The sequence below is a fragment of the Ranitomeya variabilis genome, chromosome 1 (assembly GCF_051348905.1).
Source record: "Ranitomeya variabilis isolate aRanVar5 chromosome 1, aRanVar5.hap1, whole genome shotgun sequence".
In the NCBI taxonomy this organism is placed as follows: Eukaryota; Metazoa; Chordata; class Amphibia; order Anura; family Dendrobatidae; genus Ranitomeya; species Ranitomeya variabilis.
In genome coordinates, this window is record NC_135232.1 from 99,802,305 (window position 1) to 99,825,295 (window position 22,991).

Sequence of the window (22,991 nt, forward strand, 5' to 3'; positions counted from 1 at the left end):
TTTTGCTCCCTCTAGTGGTTACTAGTTTTTTGACTCTGGTTTTTCTGTCATTCCTTTTATCCGCACCTGGGTCGTTAGTTAGGGGTGTTGCTATATAAGCTCCCTGGACCTTCAGTTCAATGCCTGGCAACGTAGTTATCAGAGCTAGTCTGCTGTGCTCTTGTCTACTGATCCTGGTTCCAGTTATATCAGCTAAGTCTGCCTTTTGCTTTTTGCTATTTGTTTTGGTTTTGTATTTTTGTCCAGCTTGTTCTAAATCTATATCCTGACCTTTGCTGGAAGCTCTAGGGGGCTGGTGTTCTCCCCCCGGACCGTTAGACGGTTCGGGGGTTCTTGAATTTCCAGTGTGGATTTTGATAGGGTTTTTGTTGACCATATAAGTTACCTTTCTTTATTCTGCTATCAGTAAGCGGGCCTCTCTGTGCTAAATCTGGTTCATTTCTGTGTTTGTCATTTCCTCTTACCTCACCGTTATTATTTGTGGGGGGCTTCTATCCAGCTTTGGGGTCCCCTTCTCTGGAGGCAAGAAAGGTCTTTTGTTTTCCTCTACTAGGGGTAGCTAGATTCTCCGGCTGGAGCGTGTCATCTAGAATCAACGTAGGAATGATCCCCGGCTACTTCTAGTGTTGGCGTTAGGAGTAGATATATGGTCAACCCAGCTACCACTGCCCTATGAGCTGGATTTTTGTATTCTGCAGACTTCCACGTACCTCTGAGACCCTCGCCATTGGGGTCATAACAGTTTGCCAGGCCAGTATTAAATGTTTAATGCATTGCAGAAGAGGGATTATAAGAAAGAAGATTCTGAGGTTTTTTTTTTTCTTCTTCCCCTTTACCTCAGAGTGGCTATGCTTGCTGCAGACATGAATGTCCAGACCTTGATTACAAGTGTGGACCAGCTGGCTACTCGTGTGCAGGGCATACAAGACTATGTTATCAGAAATCCTAGGTCAGAACCTAAAATACCGATTCCTGAACTGTTTTCCGGAGACAGGTTTAAGTTTAGGAATTTCATGAATAATTGTAAATTGTTTTTGTCCCTGAGACCCTGTTCATCTGGAGACTCTGCTCAGCAAGTAAAAATTGTTATTTCGTTCTTACGGGGCGACCCTCAGGATTGGGCTTTTTCGCTGGCGCCAGGAGATCCGGCATTGGCTGATATTAATGCGTTTTTTCTGGCGCTCGGTTTACTTTATGAGGAACCCAATCTTGAGATTCAGGCAGAAAAGGCCTTGCTGGCTATGTCTCAGGGGCAGGACGAGGCTGAAGTGTATTGCCAAAAATTTCGGAAATGGTCCGTGCTGACACATTGGAACGAGTGGGCACTGGCCGCTAATTTTAGAAATGGCCTTTCTGAAGCCATTAAGAATGTTATGGTGGGTTTTCCCATTCCCACAGGTCTGAATGATACTATGGCACTGGCTATTCAAATTGACCGGCGGTTGCGGGAGCGCAAAACCGCAAATTCCCTCATGGTGTTGTCTGAACAGACACCTAATTCGGTGCAATGTGATAGAAAAACCGCAAATTCCCTCATGGTGTTGTCTGAACAGACACCTGATTTAATGCAATGTGATAGAATCCTGACTAGAAATGAGCGGAAAATTCATAGACGCCGGAATGGCTTGTGCTACTACTGTGGTGATTCTACACATGTTATCTCAGCATGCTCTAAACGTATAGCTAAGGTTGTTAGTCCTGTCACCGTTGGTAATTTGCAACCTAAATTTATTCTGTCTGTAACTTTGATTTGCTCACTGTCGTCTTATCCTGTCATGGCGTTTGTAGATTCAGGTGCTGCCCTGAGTCTTATGGATCTGTCATTTGCTAAGCACTGTGGTTTTACTCTTGAACCATTAGAAAATCCTATTCCTCTTAGGGGTATTGATGCTACGCCATTGGCAGCAAATAAACCGCAGTATTGGACACAGGTTACCATGTGCATGACTCCTGAACACCGCGAGGTGATACGTTTCCTGGTTTTACATAAAATGCATGATTTGGTTGTTTTAGGGCTGCGATGGTTACAGACCCATAATCCAGTCCTGGACTGGAAGGCTATGTCAGTCTCAAGTTGGGGCTGTCGGGGTATTCATGGGGATTCCCTGCCTGTGTCTATTGCTTCTTCTACGCCTTCGGAAGTTCCGGAGTATTTGTCTGATTATCAGGATGTCTTCAGTGAGTCTGAGTCCAGTGCACTGCCTCCTCATAGGGACTGTGACTGTGCTATAGATTTGATCCCAGGCAGTAAATTTCCTAAGGGAAGACTGTTTAATCTGTCGGTACCTGAACATACCGCTATGCGTTCATATATCAAGGAGTCTCTGGAGAAAGGACATATTCGTCCGTCTTCTTCCCCTCTTGGTGCGGGATTCTTTTTTGTGGCAAAAAAGGACGGATCTTTGAGACCTTGTATTGATTATCGGCTTTTAAATAAGATCACTGTCAAATTTCAGTATCCTTTACCGCTGTTGTCTGACTTGTTTGCCCGGATTAAAGGTGCCAAGTGGTTCACCAAGATAGACCTTCGTGGTGCGTACAACCTTGTGCGCATTAAGCAAGGTGATGAATGGAAAACCGCATTCAATACGCCCGAAGGTCATTTTGAGTACTTGGTGATGCCTTTTGGGCTCTCCAATGCGCCTTCAGTTTTTCAGTCCTTTATGCATGACATTTTCCGGAAGTATCTGGATAAATTTTTGATTGTTTATCTGGATGATATTTTGGTTTTTTCTGATAATTGGGATTCGCATGTGGAGCAGGTCAGGTTGGTCTTTAAAATTTTGCGTGAAAATTCTTTGTTTATCAAGGGCTCAAAGTGTCTCTTTGGTGTACAGAAGGTTCCCTTTTTGGGGTTCATTTTTTCCCCTTCTGCTGTGGAGATGGACCCAGTCAAGGTCCGAGCTATTCTTGATTGGACTCAGCCCTCGTCAGTTAAGAGTCTTCAGAAGTTCTTGGGTTTTGCTAACTTCTACCGTCGTTTTATCGCTAATTTTTCTAGCATTGTGAAACCTTTGACGGATATGACCAAGAAGGGCTCCGATGTAGCTAACTGGGCTCCTGCTGCCGTGGAGGCTTTCCAGGAGTTGAAACGCCGGTTTACTTCGGCGCCTGTTTTGTGCCAGCCCGATGTCTCACTTCCCTTTCAGGTTGAGGTGGATGCTTCCGAGATTGGAGCAGGGGCCGTTTTGTCGCAGAGAGGCCCTGGTTGCTCTGTTATGAAACCTTGTGCCTTTTTCTCTAGGAAGTTTTCGCCTGCCGAGCGAAATTATGATGTGGGCAATCGGGAGTTGTTGGCCATGAAATGGGCATTTGAGGAGTGGCGTCATTGGCTCGAGGGTGCTAAGCATCGTGTGGTGGTCTTGACTGATCACAAAAATCTGATGTATCTCGAGTCTGCTAAACGCCTTAATCCGAGACAGGCCCGCTGGTCATTGTTTTTCTCCCGCTTTGATTTTGTTGTCTCGTATTTACCGGGTTCAAAGAATGTGAAGGCCGATGCTCTTTCTAGGAGCTTTGTGCCTGATGCTCCTGGAGTCGCTGATCCTGTTGGTATTCTTAAAGATGGAGTTATCTTGTCAGCTATTTCTCCGGATCTGCGACGTGTGTTGCAGAGATTTCAGGCTGATAGGCCTGAGTCTTGTCCACCTGACAGACTGTTTGTCCCGGATAAGTGGACCAGCAGAGTCATTTTCGAGGTTCATTCCTCGGCGTTGGCAGGTCACCCGGGAATTTTTGGCACCAGAGATCTGGTGGCCAGGTCCTTTTGGTGGCCTTCCTTGTCAAGGGATGTGCGGTCATTTGTGCAGTCCTGTGGGACTTGTGCTCGAGCTAAGCCTTGCTGTTCTCGTGCCAGCGGTTTGCTCTTGCCCTTGCCTGTCCCGAAGAGACCTTGGACACATATCTCCATGGATTTCATTTCTGATCTTCCGCTATCTCAGGGCATGTCCGTTATCTGGGTGATATGTGATCGCTTCTCAAAGATGGTCCATTTGGTTCCTTTGCCTAAGCTGCCTTCCTCTTCCGATCTGGTTCCTGTGTTTTTCCAGAACGTGGTTCGTTTGCACGGCATCCCTGAGAATATTGTGTCAGACAGAGGATCCCAGTTCGTTTCCAGGTTCTGGCGATCCTTTTGTAGTAGGATGGGCATTGATTTGTCGTTTTCGTCTGCTTTCCATCCTCAGACTAATGGACAGACGGAGCGAACCAATCAGACTTTGGAGGCTTATTTGAGGTGTTTTGTTTCTGCTGATCAGGACGATTGGGTGACATTCTTGCCGTTGGCTGAGTTTGCCCTTAATAATCGGGCTAGTTCCGCCACCTTGGTTTCGCCTTTTTTCTGCAACTCTGGTTTCCATCCTCGCTTTTCTTCGGGTCATGTGGAGCCTTCTGACTGTCCTGGGGTGGATTCTGTGGTGGATAGGTTGCAGCGGATCTGGAATCATGTGGTGGACAACTTGAAGTTGTCACAGGAGAGGGCTCAGCGCTTTGCCAACCGCCGCCGCGGTGTGGGTCCCCGACTACGCGTTGGGGATTTGGTATGGCTTTCTTCCCGCTTTGTTCCTATGAAGGTCTCCTCTCCCAAATTTAAACCTCGTTTTATTGGGCCTTACAAGATATTGGAAATCCTTAATCCTGTATCTTTTCGTCTGGATCTTCCTGTGTCGTTTGCTATTCACAATGTATTTCATAGGTCCTTGTTGCGGCGGTACATTGTGCCTGTAGTTCCTTCTGCTGAGCCTCCTGCTCCGGTGTTGGTTGAGGGCGAGTTGGAGTATGTGGTGGAGAAGATCTTGGATTCTCGCCTCTCCAGGCAGAGGCTTCAGTACCTGGTCAAGTGGAAGGGCTATGGTCAGGAGGATAATTCCTGGGTGGTCGCCTCTGATGTTCATGCAGCCGATTTAGTTCGTGCCTTTCATGCCGCTCATCCTGATCGCCCTGGTGGTCGTGGTGAGGGTTCGGTGACCCCTCACTAAGGGGGGGGTACTGTTGTGAATTTGCTTTTTGCTCCCTCTAGTGGTTACTAGTTTTTTGACTCTGGTTTTTCTGTCATTCCTTTTATCCGCACCTGGGTCGTTAGTTAGGGGTGTTGCTATATAAGCTCCCTGGACCTTCAGTTCAATGCCTGGCAACGTAGTTATCAGAGCTAGTCTGCTGTGCTCTTGTCTACTGATCCTGGTTCCAGTTATATCAGCTAAGTCTGCCTTTTGCTTTTTGCTATTTGTTTTGGTTTTGTATTTTTGTCCAGCTTGTTCTAAATCTATATCCTGACCTTTGCTGGAAGCTCTAGGGGGCTGGTGTTCTCCCCCCGGACCGTTAGACGGTTCGGGGGTTCTTGAATTTCCAGTGTGGATTTTGATAGGGTTTTTGTTGACCATATAAGTTACCTTTCTTTATTCTGCTATCAGTAAGCGGGCCTCTCTGTGCTAAATCTGGTTCATTTCTGTGTTTGTCATTTCCTCTTACCTCACCGTTATTATTTGTGGGGGGCTTCTATCCAGCTTTGGGGTCCCCTTCTCTGGAGGCAAGAAAGGTCTTTTGTTTTCCTCTACTAGGGGTAGCTAGATTCTCCGGCTGGAGCGTGTCATCTAGAATCAACGTAGGAATGATCCCCGGCTACTTCTAGTGTTGGCGTTAGGAGTAGATATATGGTCAACCCAGCTACCACTGCCCTATGAGCTGGATTTTTGTATTCTGCAGACTTCCACGTACCTCTGAGACCCTCGCCATTGGGGTCATAACAGGTTTGTGCAGATTGGTCAATGGCACTCCTGTCTTTTTCCCTTGAGGAGGTTGTTTCAAAGTAAAATGAGGCTTGTACATGCTCCTGACATGGGTTTCAGGCCTGACAAGCTGAGCACAATATAGGCCCTCGCTTGCATGCACTGTATTGAGAATTTAATTCCAATGCTTTGGGTGTCAGGTAGAATCCAATTTACTGACATTGATCATACAGCTCCCCCAACTCCTGTATTATATTCACCTTACAGCAGCTTCATCCGCTATGACAGTGGCTCCATTGGTATCCAGTGGCCAAAATGAACTGTGGAGCTCACAAAACTCAGGTTTCACGGCTCCTGCTGGCCCTCTGATAATGTAAAGCGAGGGCCGCATAATGATATGGCTGCGGACATGGTGGTGTTGCCGGGAGAAGCCCAAAATTCAAATGGGCATGTTATAGCTGGCATTGTAAATTGATCTGGAATATATATTCCACTTTCTAGGTAACAATGTTAAATGAGGGAGGGATCTCTTAAATATATGGTGCAGGGCCACCTGAGGGCCCTTCCCAAACTCAGGTTTCACGGCACCTGCTGGCACTCTGAAAATGTGAAGCGATGGCCGCATAATGACATGGTGGTGGATACGGTGGTGGACATGGTGGTGGTGGCGGGCGAAGGCCAAAATTCAAATGGGCATATTTGAACTGGCATTGTAAAGGATGGGGAATATGTATTCCACTATCTTGCTAACTATTTGGAATGAGGGAGGGACCCCACAAATGTAGAAGTGAGAGCTCTACCAAATGCATAATACAGGGCCACCTGAGGGCCCTTCCCAAACTCAAGTTTCATGGCACCTGCTGGCACTCTGAAAATGTGAATCGAGCGCCACATAATGACATGGCGGTGGACATGGTGGTGATGATGGTGGTGGGCAAAGGTCAAAATTCAAATGTGAATGTTTGAACTGGCATTGTAAAGGGATGGGGAATATGTATTCCACTATCTTGATAACTATTTGGAATGAGGGAAGGACCTCACAAATGTAGGAGTAAGAGCCCTCACAAATGTTAAAGGAAAAACTAAAGCCAAAACGCTCCATGTGAGCATATGCTAAAGGGGAGATATCATTTTTTTATTTTGTGTTATATACATGTAATTATGAAGGAAAAAAATGCTTCTTAGCATTTTTATCTTTAGAGAAAATTTAGGTTTGGTTTGGTAGGTCTTTTTATAAATCTGTAAAACTGGCGCAATAGTCTGACAACATTATTCCCAGATACCATATGTGAGTCAGTAAGGCATGCTGGCATACTCTCCATGGTGTTCCCATTTAGTTTTAGCTCTTTCCTATTCATTTCAGCTTCTTCCCCATGCCCCAAGACCTATTTGTTGGGTCCAGCAGAAAAATATTCAGCTTTTCCATTGACTTGCATTGGATTTGTTATTCTGTACGAATGCACCAATATTAGATTTTCCAGAATCCGAATATTTCACTATTCGCTCATCACTAGTTATATGTAAATAAGCTGTTACGATCTTTGGGCCAGACATAGATCTGCATGAGTATAGACCTCCAGAGCCTATTTTAAAGAATAGGAGTATTACCATTGTGGAGCATGTAATGACTGGCACTTTGCACTCATAATCACACACAGCTCTGCAGTGAGATCAGAACTAACGCTGTACAGCATAGGTGACCACAGTACAGCAGAGCTAACACAATTCAGCAGAGCTACCACAGTACAGCAGGCGTGAACTTTGTCTCATTACAAACATTTCCAGCAGCACTTGTCCTTTCATAGTGCTGCCAGCTTTGCTTCAGAGCTGTGTTTGATTACAACTAATGCAGCACGGCAGAGTTGAACCTTGTCACATTGTAATTATGGTATGATAGTGTATCAATTCACTCTGCAAAATTGGTTAACACAATAAAAACTGCAAATGACCCTTCCAGTTTATGCACAAACTAGAGATCCTGACCCCACAGTCCCTAGTGTTTCCTGCGTGAGCTGAGATAGCCCTAACCACAGAATGGATGATGGCAACTCGGAGATACACTACCTGAAAGGCCTTGAAGAGCTTCACAATCCTCCTAAAGAACTGGAAGGCAGTGCCGAGTGCAAATTAGCAACAAAAGGTGTGCTGAAATAGAAAGAGATCTCAAAGTGAGTAAAAAAACACAAATGCAAAATAAAGGATTAAGTATGTACTGTTAGAGAATATACCGCCTACTTCCTAGAAAGAAACAGAACATAGGTGCTGGGTAAAGAACAAAAACAGCAGAGAGATAAACCCGGGTACTTGAACAAGGAGCTAAAGATGACACACAGGAGGAGTAATACGTGAATAAATTGGGGATATGTAAAGAGACCAGGATCTTGAGCTTGTAGGATATTGCATTTACCTGTTTAAGAAGCTTGAAAGGACTGATTAAACGAGGACCCAACTAGTACAAAGGTATCTTGAGATGGACACACCGAAGAAAGCCAAACCTTGTCCCCCTGCTGAAGCAGAGGCGAATCTAAATGTCTCTTGCCCGCGTGTCTCTTCATCCATTCTGAAGACTTCACTAATGTGGCCTTGCTGTCCTCTCAAATTCTAAAGAAGCCCGTGGTGAAAGTCTGAGCCACAGGAATGTTGGTGGCAATAGTTACAGATATCAGAATATTTGGGGTTGACCATAAACATTAAAAAATGGTGATTTAGCTGAGTATTCACTCACATGATTGTTATAGGAGAATTCGGCAAAGGTAGAAGTCCATCCTAATCACTTTTGTGAGCATGGACGAACTGTCGCAGGAAGTTGGTTAGGATCTGGTTGACCCACTCTATCTGGTCATTGGATTTGGGATGGATGGCTGAAGAGAAGTCCAGGGTTACATTTAGTAGCTTATAGGTAGCCCCTCAGAGCCGAGAAGTGAACTGGATGCCTCTATCAGAGACTATATGGAGAGGTAACCCACGAAAGTGGAAGATATGCTGGATGAACTTCTGAGCAAGAACAGAGACCAGAGTAAAGTGGGCCATCTATGGGAAGCAGTGCAAAACTGCCCTAATGATGATAGTTCCACCTGAAACTAGAAGTGTGGGAATGAAGTATATCGCAATGTGCTGCCAGGGAGCTGACGGTACAGGCAGAGGAAATAACCAACTAAACTGAAGCAGTTTCAGAGTCTTATTCTGCGCACAGGATGGACAGGCTGAGATGAAATCTGCAATATCTTTGATCTGGGATGGCCACCAATAATGCACTGAAATGAGAGGAGCCATTTTCTTCTGTCCGACATGACCAGTCAGTTTAGATGAGTGACCCCACTGAAGAACTCTACTCCTGTCTGGTTCCAGATGGAACCCGAGACAAGTTCACTGGAGCGACAGTAAGCATCTTGAAGGACTCCTCTTTAGTTCAGAAGACAGAAAGGACCTAGAAAGTGCATCAGCCTTGACGTTCTTATCTGCGAGACAGAAATGGAGAACAAAATCAAAGCAGCAAAGGACAAAAACTATCTGGCTTGATGCAGATTTAGCCGCTGTGCAGGCTGAAAATAGGCTAAAGGCCCCGTCTCACTAAGCGATTTACCAACGATCACGACCAGCGATATGACCTGGCCGTGATCGTTGGTAAGTCGCTGTGTGGTCGCTGGGGAGCTGTCACACAGACAGCTCTCTCCAGCGACCAACGATCACGGGAACGACTTCGGCATCGTTGAAACTGTCTTCAACGATGCCGAAGTCCCCCTGCAGCACCCGGGTAACCAGGGTAAACATCGGGTTACTAAGCGCAGGGCCGCGCTTAGTAACCCGATGTTTACCCTGGTTACCAAAAAAAACAAACACTACATACTCGCCTTTCGGTGTCCAGGTCCCTTGCCGTCTGCTTCCTGCTCTGACTGAGCCGCCGTACACTGAGAGCAGAGCGCAGCGGTGACGTCACTGCTGTGCTCTCACTTCTCACTGTACGGCAGGCAGTCAGAGCAGGAAGCAGACGGCAAGGGACCTGACGGACATCAGAAGGCGAGTATGTACTGTTTTTTTTTTTTTTACATTTACGCTGGTAACCAGGGTAAACATCGGGTTACTAAGCGCGGCCCTGCGCTTAGTAACCCGATGTTTACCCTGGTTACCAGTGAAGACATCGCTGGATCGGTGTCACACACACCGATTCAGCAATGTCAGCGGGGCCTCAACGACCAAAAAAAGGTCCAGGCCATTCCGACACGACCAGCGATCTCGCAGCAGGGGCCTGATCGCTGGTACGTGTCACACATAGCGAGATCGCTATGGAGGTCGCTGTTGCGTCACAAAACTTGTGACTCAGCAGCGATCTCGCTAGCGATCTCGCTATGTGAGACGGGGCCTTTAGTTCTTGTGGTCATTATAGCTAATTACTGGATGAAGCTTTTTGAGTAGCTGTGTTCTGGAGGCGAGAAGACCTTCTAAAAGAAAAAGCAGGCCACTATATGTCCGTTAAGAGACCTCTGAGTAAGAACGGCACCGGCCCCAGAGGAAGAAGCATCCACTTCTAAAAAGAATTGCTTGTTACTGTTCAATCTGTGCAGCACTGGACCAGAAGAAAGGGCCTGTTTTAAGGAGGCAAAGGTGCGGTCATCCTCCAGAGTCCATACCCTAGGGTTAGCACCCTTGAAGGACAGAGCAGAAATTGAGGTGGTCTGCGAGGTTAAATGTGGAATGAACTGGCAGTAGTAATTAGCGCATCCTAAAAACCGCTCAATCGCTTTCAGGTCATCAGTGCACGGCCACTTGAAGAATGGGGACACTTTCTCGGCATCCATCCCCAGTCCAGTCTAAGAGATTAAGTATCCCAGGAAGAGAAGAGAGGTTTGCTCTAAGGTGCATTTCTCAAACTTGGCGTACAAACTGTTCTTCCTCAACATCTGCAGGACTTGGCAGACATCTCTTCTGTGTGTGGGCAGATTGGGGTAGAACACCAATACGTCATCCAGATAAACCACCACACAAGAGTACAGTAGGTCCTGGAAGATATAGTTCACTAGTTCTTGGAAGACTGCTGTGGCTTTACAAAATACTCATAATGGTCATCCTGGATGTTAAAGGCAGTTTTCCATTTGTCCCCTTGGTGTATTCGAATCAGGACATATGCCTCTCGCAGATCAAGTTTAGTAAAGCCTCTGGAACCTTTAAGATGATCAAACAACTCAGAGATGAGGGGCAGATGATACTTATTCTTGTTCCCTATAGTCAATACAGGGACGGAGTGGTCCATCCTTCTTCTTAACAAAAAAGAATCCTGCTAAAGCCAAGGAGGATGACTTCTGAATAAGTTCCCTGTCTAGATTCTCCTTTATATATTTGGAAATGGCTCAGTTCTCTGCATGGGACAGAGAGTAGATACGGCCTCAAGGAGGAGAGTAACCAGGAAGAATGTCTCTAAGGCAGTCATATGGCCTGTGTGATGTTACCGACTCCACCTCCTTATTATTGAAGTCGTCCGCATAGGTTCAACAAGCGGTAGGCAAGGTTAGGTAAATTTGATAGAGTAGCCAGAAGGTGAGCAGGATGAATGGGGACAAGACATGTCTCTTGACTGGACTAACCCCAACTAAGTATTTCTCTGGAACCCCAATCCAAGACAGGCTTGTGTTCTAGTAGCCATGGCAGTCCCATGAGCAGAGGATGGGACAGAACTGTTGGCACATAAAAGATCTTCTCCGAGTGCAACATTACTACACAAACTTCTACAGGCTCATAAACTAAAAGAACGGTTTGGGATAGAGGTCTCCCATCCATGGATTATACCACCAAAAGACTCTATTTCCTGCAGAACCAGAGTCCAGATGTGCCGATTCAAAAAAATGGGTGTTGCCACCAGAAATGGACACTGACAGAGTAAAGAAAGGAGTAAATCTCACCCAGGTAACCCTCTCTTACTAACTCTAGGACTTGAAGTTTCCTATCTTCACAGGACAGGAGCAAATTGGATAACCGGGACAACCACAGCAGAAACACCTCCCCTCGGCCCTTCTGACAATACTTGGCCAGCTTCACCCGGTCAAATTGCATAGATTTGTAGGGCAGTGTCGACGCTGAGGTCTGCAGCATAATTGGCCTTTCATAGAGACATGGAATCATAGAATGTTAGAGTTGGAAGATATCTCAAGGGTCATCGAGTCCAACCCCCCTGCTCAATGCAGGAATCACTAAACCATCTCAGACAGTTTTCTCTCCAGACTCTTTTTGAATACTTCCATTCAAGGATAACTCTTGTGGCAGCCTGTTCCACTCACTGATCACACTCACTGTCAAAAAGTTTTTTCTAATATTTAATCTGTATCTTCTTCCTTTCAGTTTTATTCCATTGCTTATTGGTAAGGCGCGGCAGGTGCTGGCAGGTACGGCTGGTATAGAAGCAGGCAAGGCAGGTGCTAGCAGCTACGGCTGGTATACGGGCAGGCACGGCAGTTGCGGCTGGTATACCAGTAGGTACGGTAAGTGCTTGCAGGTAAGACTGGTATACAAGCATGCACAGCAAATGCAGGTAAGTACAGGCAGGTATACAGGCAGGCACGGCAGATGCAGGCAGGTACAGAAAGGTATAATAGAACTGGGGACTAGCAAGCATGCAGACAAGCAAAGTGAAAATGTTGCTCAGGCACCTCCCAACAGGTGAAGGTGCCTTGAATAATAATAAGTGTCTCCCAGCCATTAGCTGGGGACACTTTAGGACAGTGCACACACTCTATTTAAGAGACAGGGAGCGCGCCCTTCGTGCAGTGCCCGGGTATCTGCCAGACGTGCGCAGACCCTGGGAGGTAGAAGCAGCAGGAGGAAGCACTGGCTGGATGAGTAGGCATCCCTTCCGGGTGAGAGGAGGATGAAATCACGCTGACGCTACACATTTTGTGTTTTTTTACACATTTTAGCCTCTGTGGAGTATTTTTTTTACTTATTTTCTAGCCTTTCATAATAATCAGATTCCCTTCAATGTTTTGAAATGAATTACCCTCAAGAAAATAGAGCATTAAAGTGTACCTGCATCCAGGTCGTGTTGGAGCTCTCTTTATTTATGAGCATGGTTCTCCATAGCCACAACTGAAAAGGAATGCGGGGTCTAGACAAAGATTGCATAAGGTCTTAGAAGTTAATGTCTGGCATCAATTCCTTGCTGTGCAACTTGTTCTAATCATCTTTTTACTCTTTGCTGCATCAGCTCCACAGAATGAGACCTATTAAAAGACCACTGCTAGACATTATACATTTGGTGCCCATAAAAATGTTTATAACAACCACAGACAACAACTAACACTTAAATTACATAAGGACGGAGTATCAGGTTCTTCAATTCCCCCCCCCCCCCCCTTAGTTTACGAGGCTAAGTCAATTCCGCACTATGTTTTATACAGACAGCTCAAACAGATTTATGCCTGTGGAAGCCCTTAGCTTTATTTGGCACCCAAACACATAAATTTAAATTGTATTTTTTTTCTTGAGGAAGAGGTTATTATTAAAAATTTTTTTACTGGAAATGGCACCTGAACAAGTCTTATATTTTATCTATTTTTAAGGATTCTAACAGTATAAAAAAGGAAAATTCTCAAGAAATCAAGAAAGATCTTGATTTAAGAATCATTTTCAACATTTGATTAATTTATGAAGATGCAAAATTTTGCAAACCTATGAATTGAACAGCAAATTTTTTGTTTGACTATTTTATCTTACTTCACTATTTTTAATGTTGCACTGAGCTTTTCTCTTGTTAGACCAAACAAAAAGGTCATTATTGCCCTGAAATATATTGTTTCAGGGAAATAAATACTTAAAAAAAGAATTGTCCACTAGGGATTTACTCCAACCTGGACTACTTTTCATTTCCTAGTGACAGTTCTTGAGCTCAAAAGGAATCCTGCTTTCTTGGAGTTGAAGCAGAATCCCTTATATTATACAGTATATACTAGTCATTTCCATAGCATGATTGGCAATGTTTAACTCCGAAAGGATCTGTAAACAGCACCATAGAGTTGTGTCTATATTATATTACAATTATTAAATGGAACCTCTCAATTTTGTTAACACATTTTAATCTAACGCCTAACGCATTTTAAGGCATCTAATGAGACTCCTTACACCCCCCACATCCCAGCATACCTCTGAAAATAGCCTGTATGGTGGGTGTTTCCAGCCCAGCCTTGGTGTCTTCTGTAAGCTTGTTAAGCCCAACTCTCCCCACCATCATCCACATCAATCAGAGACACAGGGGCTAGCTTGTGTCATCTACATCAATCAGAGACAGAGGTGCTGGCTTATGTTATCTACTTCAGTCAGATACAGAGGAGTTGGCTTATGTCACCTACATCAATCAGACACAGAGGGGCTAACTTATGCCACCTCCATCAGACAGAGGGTCTGGCTTGTGTCATATACATCAATCAAAAACAGATGGGCTAGCTTATGTCACCTACATCTACCAGAGACACAGAGGAGCTGAATTCTGTCCTCTACATCTGCAATGCCCCAAAGTTGTAGTGTATGTTCTTTTAAGATGTAGCAGAACTGGCCGCTACCTCATTATGTTTGCACAATGTTCACATTTCCCTTTGCAGATAGTGGACATGATAATTAAGAACATAAAAGTGGTTTATATATGGATAGAGTGATGTACTTATTATGTTCCGCTATCAGGAAATTTTAAAGCGTTAATAAAGCAGTCCTGCTTTCCATATATGACCATAAGGTCACATGGTTAGATCACATGACTGGGTCCTGAGCTTGGTAGAGAAGGAGACATTTTGTGCATTAGTGAAGTCACCAAGGAAAGCTTAAGGAGCAGGTAAGGGAGCAGCCAACGCTCCTGTATATGAGAAAACCACAACCTCAGCTTCAGATAACTGTGTGATAAGGACTGTGCATCTAAGCAGAAGTTGGAGCTCTGGAATCACTGCACCATTTATAAACCTGCATTAGTATACCAGAAAGTAACTGTGATTGCTGCATTGGAATTGAATCTCTGTTTAATCATCATTTATCTGGATGTACCAGTGTCTTCATGCAACAAGTAAAAGTTATCAGCATCCCCTCTGGCCTCCCTGTTTTCTGGACTATTTGGAGTGCACCACATTACATCACACAACCAGGAAGCCGAGGTTAATTAAGCGCATCCTGGCATCACAAACATTATTTTTTTTAATTTATTTTCCCTGCCATAGCGAAGTGGTAATATCGGCACACCACATGGTGCATGACCTATGGCATAGTAATGCATGCTACACATATATCAGAGACAGAGAGGCTAGCTTCTGTTAAGTAGTTCAATTTGAAACAGTGGGGTTAGCTGGTGTGATCTACATCAGTCAGACACAGATGGGCAGGCTTATGTCATCTACATTAACCAGGGACAGAGGGGCTGGCTTGTATCGTCTAGCTCAATCAGAGAAAGTGGGGCTAGCTTGTGTCATCCATAACTATCAGAAACACAGGGGCTGACATACTGTATGTCATCCACAACAATCAGAAGTTATCTGTGCCATCTACATCAATCAGAGAAAGAGGTGCTGGATTGTGTCATCAAGATCAATCAGAGACAGAGAATCTGGCTTTTGTCATTTACATCAATCAGAGAAAGAAGGGCTAGCTTATGTAATCTACATCAATCAGAGATTCAGAGGCACGAAACAGAGAGGCTAGCTTGTGACAGCTACATCCATCAGAGACAAAGGGGCTGGTTTATGTTATATAAATCGATCAGAGACACAAGGGCAAGCTTGTCTCATCTAAATCAAAAAGAGACACAGTGACTGAATTATGTCAACTCCATCAATCAGAGATGGAGGAGCTGGTTGGCATTAACTACATCAACCACAGAAGGAGAGGTTGGTTTAGTAGGAAATGTTAAGGACGCCTACAGTGGACCATTTGACGCTCAAACTAAAGTTCATTTTCTAAGGTAGGCACAAGGGTTTAAGAAACAGAATGCTAGGGAGTTAATTTGATAGTTAAAATGCTCCTGTTGTCATGTCCACTTGGTTATCAGAATCTGTGATATTGGGGATTATTTGATGAGGTCCTACACTGTTAAAATGTCCCTGCTCCTGCCATTGTCAGAAAGGGAACACTATAGTGACTAATAATTTTCTTAACCAGCAAAACATTGGATCTTTTAAACCAGCAGAGCATTATTTTGTAAGTCAAGGAAGGAAAAAAACAGGAATATACAATTGCCACCTGTAGGAATGGGGACAATATAAGCAGGTTTCCAGTTTTTACTGTAATAATTATATTTTAGGGAATTGTAACAATGCTACTCACTTGAGAGTGATATGAGGCATCACAAGAACCATTTCAATTTAAAAGTCCAGCTGGTTTATATCAGACCTCGTAAATCACATCACAGGAAAACTTACATAAAGCCCTTATGCAGCACAAAGTGAAGCATAAAGTAAACAGTCCATACAATAGTGCGTGTTAACCAACTTGGCTTGGAGTCCAGCTTCTTAGTCCTTTGGCAAAGCCACACAATCCAGGAGGCCTACACACCACCATAAACAGAACCATGTGCGAGATAAAGAGGTCCCATTTTAAAATATGAACCACATCCAGGGGTGGAGATATGGTGAGCAGCCATCCTGCCCTAACTCTTCGGATGCTCACAATAAAACCTGGCCCGAATATGGTCAACTAACCCCTCTTACTACTATGTGTACTAGAGAATTAAGCCAGGTTTATATCACAGAGGACACGAGCCACTATGATACATACTGTATCTCCAATCCACTATGTGTCTGGCAGCCATCTTACAGGGACCTACACTGTTAAAAAATAAATTCATTCAAAGTAAATGATCCATATTAGGAGTTATCCAGTATGTTCCTGCTGTTGTAAAAGAGCTAAAAATATCACTGATAGTTATCCAAAAGCATTTTTTAGGGCCCTGGTACAGCAGCCAGGTCAGTTGTCCGTGGCCCTGCAAACCTATAGTGCAGTGGGTCCATTTATGTCATTACAATGTGGAAGCCTACAAATTAGAAGAGATGCCAGGGATGTGACCATTAATAGGAGGTTTTCAAGGCTCTGGACTGCAGACATTGCTGCTAGGCAAGCGTCCGGCAAATCTTTTCGCTCATCAAAAGTCATTATCTTGAATGTACAGTGGCATGTAAAAGTTTGCGTACTAGTGCTCAAAATTACCGTTATTGTGAACAGTTAAGCAAGTTAAAGATTAAATTATCTCTAAAAGGGTTAAAATAAACCTCTTAGTGACAGAGCTAATTTTGACCTTAATGACCAGGCCAAATTTTTTAAATCTGACAAGTGTCACTTTATTGTAATAACTCAGGAAGGCGTCAACAGATCCCAGTGATTCTGAGACAGCTTTATCATGACATATTGTACTTCATCGTGATAGTGGTAAATGTTGGTCGATATGATTTGCATATATTTATGAAAACATTGAAAATTTGACAAAAAAATTTGAAAACATTTCAATTTTCAAAATAAATTTTTATGCCCTTAATTCAGATAGTTATACCACACAAAATAATAAATAAATAACATTTCCCATATGTCTTCTTCACATCTGCTTCTTTTTTAAAACCTAATTCATTTTTTTTAGGAAGCTAGATGGGTTCAAAGTTGATCAGCAATTTTGTACCTTTCTAACAAAATTTACAAAATCATTTTTTTTGGGACCACATCACACTTTTGGGGGCTTACAGTGAAGGAAATAATTATTTGATCCCTTGCTGATTTTCTAAGTTTGCCCATTGACAAAGACATGAACACTCTATAATTTTAAGGGTAGGTTAATTTTAACATTGAGAGATAAAATATCAAAAATATAATCCAGAAAATCACATTTTATAAATTATATAAATTTATTTACATTTTGCAGTTAGAAACAAGTATTTGATCAGCTACCAACCATTAAGAGTTCTGGCTCCTACAGACCAGTTAGACACTCCTAGTCAACTCGTTACCTGCATTAAAGACTTACATAGTCACCTTTATAAAAGACTCCTGTCCATAGATTTAATTAATCAGTCAGACTCTAACCTCTACAACATGGGCAAGACCAAAGAGCTTTATAAGGATGTCAGGGACAAGATCATAGACCTGCACAAAGCTCTAATGGGCTAAAAAAACGTAAGAAAGATGCTGTGTGAGAAGGAAACAACTCTTTGTGCAATAGTAAGAAAATGGAAGAAATACAAAATGGCTGTCAATCGACATCACTCTGGCGCACCATGCAAAATGTCACCTTGTGGGGTATCCTTGATTATGAGGAACGTGAGAGATCGGTCTAAAACTACATGGGGGGAACTTGTTAATGATCTCAAGGCAGCTGAGACCACAGTCACCAAGAAAACCATTGGTAACACATTACGCCATAAGGCTATGTGCACACGTCAGGATTTCTGGCAGAAATTTTCCTGACAAAAACCGGACATTTCTGCCAGAAATCCGCATGCCTTTTTACCGCGATTCTGCCGCGTTTTACCGCTTTTTTTTGCGTTTTTTCCCAATGCATAGAATAGTGGGAAAAACGCGAAAAAAACGTAAAATTAATGAACATGTTGCTTTTTTTACCGCAATGCATTTTTCATTCATGTGCACAAAAAATGCAGAATGCATTCTAAATGATAGGATGCATAATGCATGCGTTTTTAATGAGTTTTTATATCGTTTTATCGCGAAAAAACACGGAAAAAAGTGCAAAAAAACCTGAACGTGTGCACATACCCTTAAGGTTTAAAATCCTGCAGTGCCCGCAAGGTCCCCCTGCTCAAGAAGGCACATGTGCAGGCCCATCTGAAGTTTGCCAATGAACACTTGAATGATTCTTTGAGTGACTGGGAGAAGGTACTGGTGTCAGATAAGACAAAAATTGAGGTCTTTGACATTAACTCAACTCACCATGTTTGGAGGAAGAGAAATGCTGCCTATGACCCAAAGAACACCATCGCCACTGTCAAGCATGGAGGTGAAAACATTATGTTTTGGGGGTGTTTCTCTGCTAAGGGCACAGGACTACTTCACCACATCAATGGGAGAATGGATGGGACCATGTACCATAAAATCCTGAGTAACAACCTCCTTCCCTCCACCAGGACATTAAAAGTGGGTCGTGGCTGGGTCTTCCAGGAAGACAATGACCCAAAACATACAGCCAAGGCAACAAAGGAGTGGCCCCAAAAGAAGCACATTAAGGTCATGGAGTGGCCTAGCCAGTCTCCAGACCTTAATCCCATGGAAAACTTATGGAGGGAGTTGAAGATCCGAGGTGCCAAGCGGCAGCCTCAAAATCTTTACAATTTAGAGATGATCTGCAAAGTGGAGTGGACCAAAATTCCTCCTGACATGTGCGTCAACCTCATCATCAACTACAAAACACGTCTGACTGCTGTGCTTACCAACAAGGGTTTTGCCACCAAGTATTAAGTGTTGTTTGCCAGAGGGATTAAATACTTATTTCTCACTTCAAAATGTAAATTAATTTATATAACTTATACAATGTGATTTTCTGGATTTTATTTTTTATATTCTATCTCTCAATGTTAAAATTAACCTACCCTTAAAATTATAGACTGTTCATGTCTTTGTCAGTGGGCAAACTTATAAAACCAGCAAGGGATCAAATAGTTATTTCCTCCACTGTATTTTTGTAGAGCTCATGCATCGGCAGATGAATACTCCCATCAGCCAATGTCTTCTCTCACTATTAGGGGCAGCAAGGGTAGGCTGATGGGAGCAATAGTCCCATCAGCCAATGCCAGTGACTGGAGGTAAACATTACTGCTCAGGTTCGCCCATCTTTACTTGTAAATGCTTTTTGTAGCCAGCCAAGAGTCTTTCAATTCTTGTTTGAGATATTTTCATCCATTCTTCCTTGGAAATTTCTTCCAATGTTGTGAGATTCCTGGGTCGCTTTGCATGCACTGCAATTTTGAAGTCTAGTCACAGATTTTCAATTAGGTTCGGATCAGTCTGTTGTGGATTTTGACTTGTGTCTAGAATAATTTTTAGTGAGAAGCGAATAGTAAAATATTCGGATTTGGGAAAATTGGTACAAATACTTTCTAAGGTCCAATGCACCTTGGCTAGTGCAATTGTTTGGAGGCCTTGGACAGGTAAGCATTTCTGCCTGTGTACTGGTGTTTTTTTGTCTAGAATAGTGGAGGTCTTTCCTTTCCATTGTGGCCATAATATCCACCAATACCTTGCATACAGTGTTATGTTTTTGGTGTCCGTGTGTGTAACACATGTGGCACACATGTGGCAACCATCTGCTGCCCATGTGCCGCATCAGTACCACACACAGCGGGCACCAGAGAAGTAGTGGTATAGTAAGCACTGTTCCCTTGCGCCTGGTGCTGAAGATGTCTCTCATCATTCTCCCCAGTTCTGCCGGCGATCAGTACGAGCAGGGGAGAATAATGAGTCACATTTAAGTGAGAACGATAATAGCAGGAGGTGGCTGATGGGACTATTATTCCCATCAGCCTACACCTGCTGCCATTTATAACAGTAAGAGCAGGAGCGGCTGATGGGAGTATTCATCAGCTGGCTCCTGCACTATAAATAAATGAAAAACCTGGCATGGGTTCCCCTGTATTTTTGATAACCAGCCAGGCAAAACTGTCAGCTAGTGGCTGCAATCCTCAGCTATCAATGTTTACAAGATTGACTATGAAGGATAGAGGGGTCCCTACGCCATATTTTTTAATTATTTAAATAAATAATTTAAAAAAAAATGACGTGGTGTCCCTTCATTTTTGACAACCAGCCTTGCTAAAGCAAACAGCAGGGGGCTGGTATTATCAGGCTGGTAAGGGGTCATGGAAACAAAAATAAAAAACAACAATATCTCTCACCTCTCTGTCGTTCTATCCCACACCGTACTCCATGTCTGGGGGATTAATAGCTTTCAACCTGGACAGTGCCAAGATGTGACCTTCCAGGCTGAGTATCACTGGTGAATGAGAGCAGAAAGATAATGCAATGGATAAGACAATTGAGGTGAAGCAGAGCTATCATTATGGGAGAGGGGGATAAACAGTTGTGTCCATAAATATTGGATAGTTCATACATAAGGAGTGTGAATGTTTTATTGTCCTCGGATTGGGGTCTGATTATGTGTTGTGATGCCCCCACAAGGTCTGAGGAGCAAATTCATTAATTGATGTAGAAAGACATAAATCCATGTTACACATTCATTCCTGCACTGAGAGTGTCAAAGTTCGTCATCAGCTTATACTCCCAGACCCTTCTGTCTCTCTGAGTGTCACGGGGGTACTGGGTAGACTACAGCTGATTACCCGGGCCCCTGCAATATCCCTCAGACTAGGGAAACCCTGTCTGTCCCTCTCCCAAAGCTTACACTGAAGGTGTGCATGTCTGGGCCGCCAGGCCTGAACCTGACTCCTGTTTCAGTACTAAGCTGAAACCTCCACCTGCCACCCAGTGATAAAACCTCACACCAACCCCTACAGAAAGCACAGACAGGGAAAACTAAAAATGCACCACGCCGCAGACACACAGGAAAACACTATAATGTGCACAGGGCAAAACAAAACACAAATATAGGAAGGAGAAATATGACGAAGGATAATACACCACCAGATACGATATTTCCTCTCCTAGACCACCACTCCAGACCGAGATCACCAGGCACAAGACACAAGCTATAATCGGCGACGCCCAAAGCTCAGCAGAACTATTTAAAGGCAGTGGGCGAGACCCAGCCTCCAATCCGAGTACCAGCTAGATTAACCCCGGACAACCTAGATGAAATCTAGCCAGCGCCACTAAGCGCATAGTGGACGAATGCGGAATTACCGCTGTCTGTCGGACGCCCTAGTGTGAATAGCGTCCGACATGACACTGAGATTTGAAATAACCCTTCAATACAAGTAATCTCATGTTGTAAATTTAGTGCAAATAATTAGGTACACCATATTAGATGTGATGAAGCTGAAAGTACCTGGGATCTTGTAGTCCTGATGTAACTATAAAAGCTACATTTGCTTGATATATCTTTATATGCTTGAAGACGTTGGTCAAGAGAAGCAATAAACTGATCAATGATAGGCAAGAAAGTTTCTGTTCTGTATTTTTCAGAAGGGCTGAGTTGTACTTCTGCCGTATGGCCATAATCCAATGGATTGAGACACACGTTTCGGCGCCTGTGTCAAGTTATCGTCTGAACATACTCAGATGAGCCAGACAGCTCTTCACCTTGCTTCTCATAAATTTTGAAGGAGTCACGCTTTGATGCCACACAGTTTTTTAAGCTCGTCAGTGACGCCACAGCAGTGTTTAGATCGAGTTTTGCGTGTTGTAGATTTTTTCTAGTAGCATCTGTTCTTTGCAGGATATCATTCCAGAAGGTGGTGTTAATACCAATTTCAAGCTGATTCATTTGTCTTAGGCCATGTTCACACGCTGCGGGTTCCTCTGCGGGTTAATCCCGCAGCGGAATTGAAAATCTGCAGGGCAAAACCGCTGTGGTTATCCCTGCAGATTTATCGCGGTTTGTTCCGCGGTTTCCGCTGCGGGATTACTGCTGTACTATTGATGCTGCATATGCAGCAATATGCAGCATCAATAGTAATGTAAAAAATAATAAAAATTGGCTATACTCACCCTCTGACGTCGCGATCTCCCCGGCGCTGCAAGCGGCTGTGCCGACAAGGACCTTCGTGACGTCACGGTCATGTGACCGCGGCGTCATCACGGTCATGTGACCGCGACGTCACCACAGGTCCTGTTCGGCACAGCAACTGAGACCGGACGGCCGCGGGCAGCGCTGAGAGGTGAGTATAGCTTCATTTTTTATTTTAATTCTTTTTTTTACACTATTTTATGGTTCCCAGGGCCTGGAGGAGAGTCTCCTCTCCTCCACCCCGGGTACCACCCGCACATTATCCGCTTACTTCCCGCAACGTGGGCACAGCCCCATGCGGGAAGTAAGCGGTTCAATGCATTCCTATGGGTGCAGAATCGCAGCGATTCTGCACAAAGAAGTGACATGCTGCGGGTTGTAAACCGCTGCGTTTCTGCGCGGTTTTTCCCGCAGCATGTGCACTGCGGTTTGCGGTTTCCATAGGGTTTACATGTTAATGTAAACACTATGGAAACTGCTGCGGACCCGCAGCATCAAAATCGCGGCGGTTCCGCGGTAAAAACCGCAGCGTGTGAACATGGCCTTAGGGTATGTGCACACGCTGCGGATTTTGCTGCGAATCCGCAGCAGATTGGCCTCTGCGGATTCGCAGTAGTTTTCATGCGTTTACA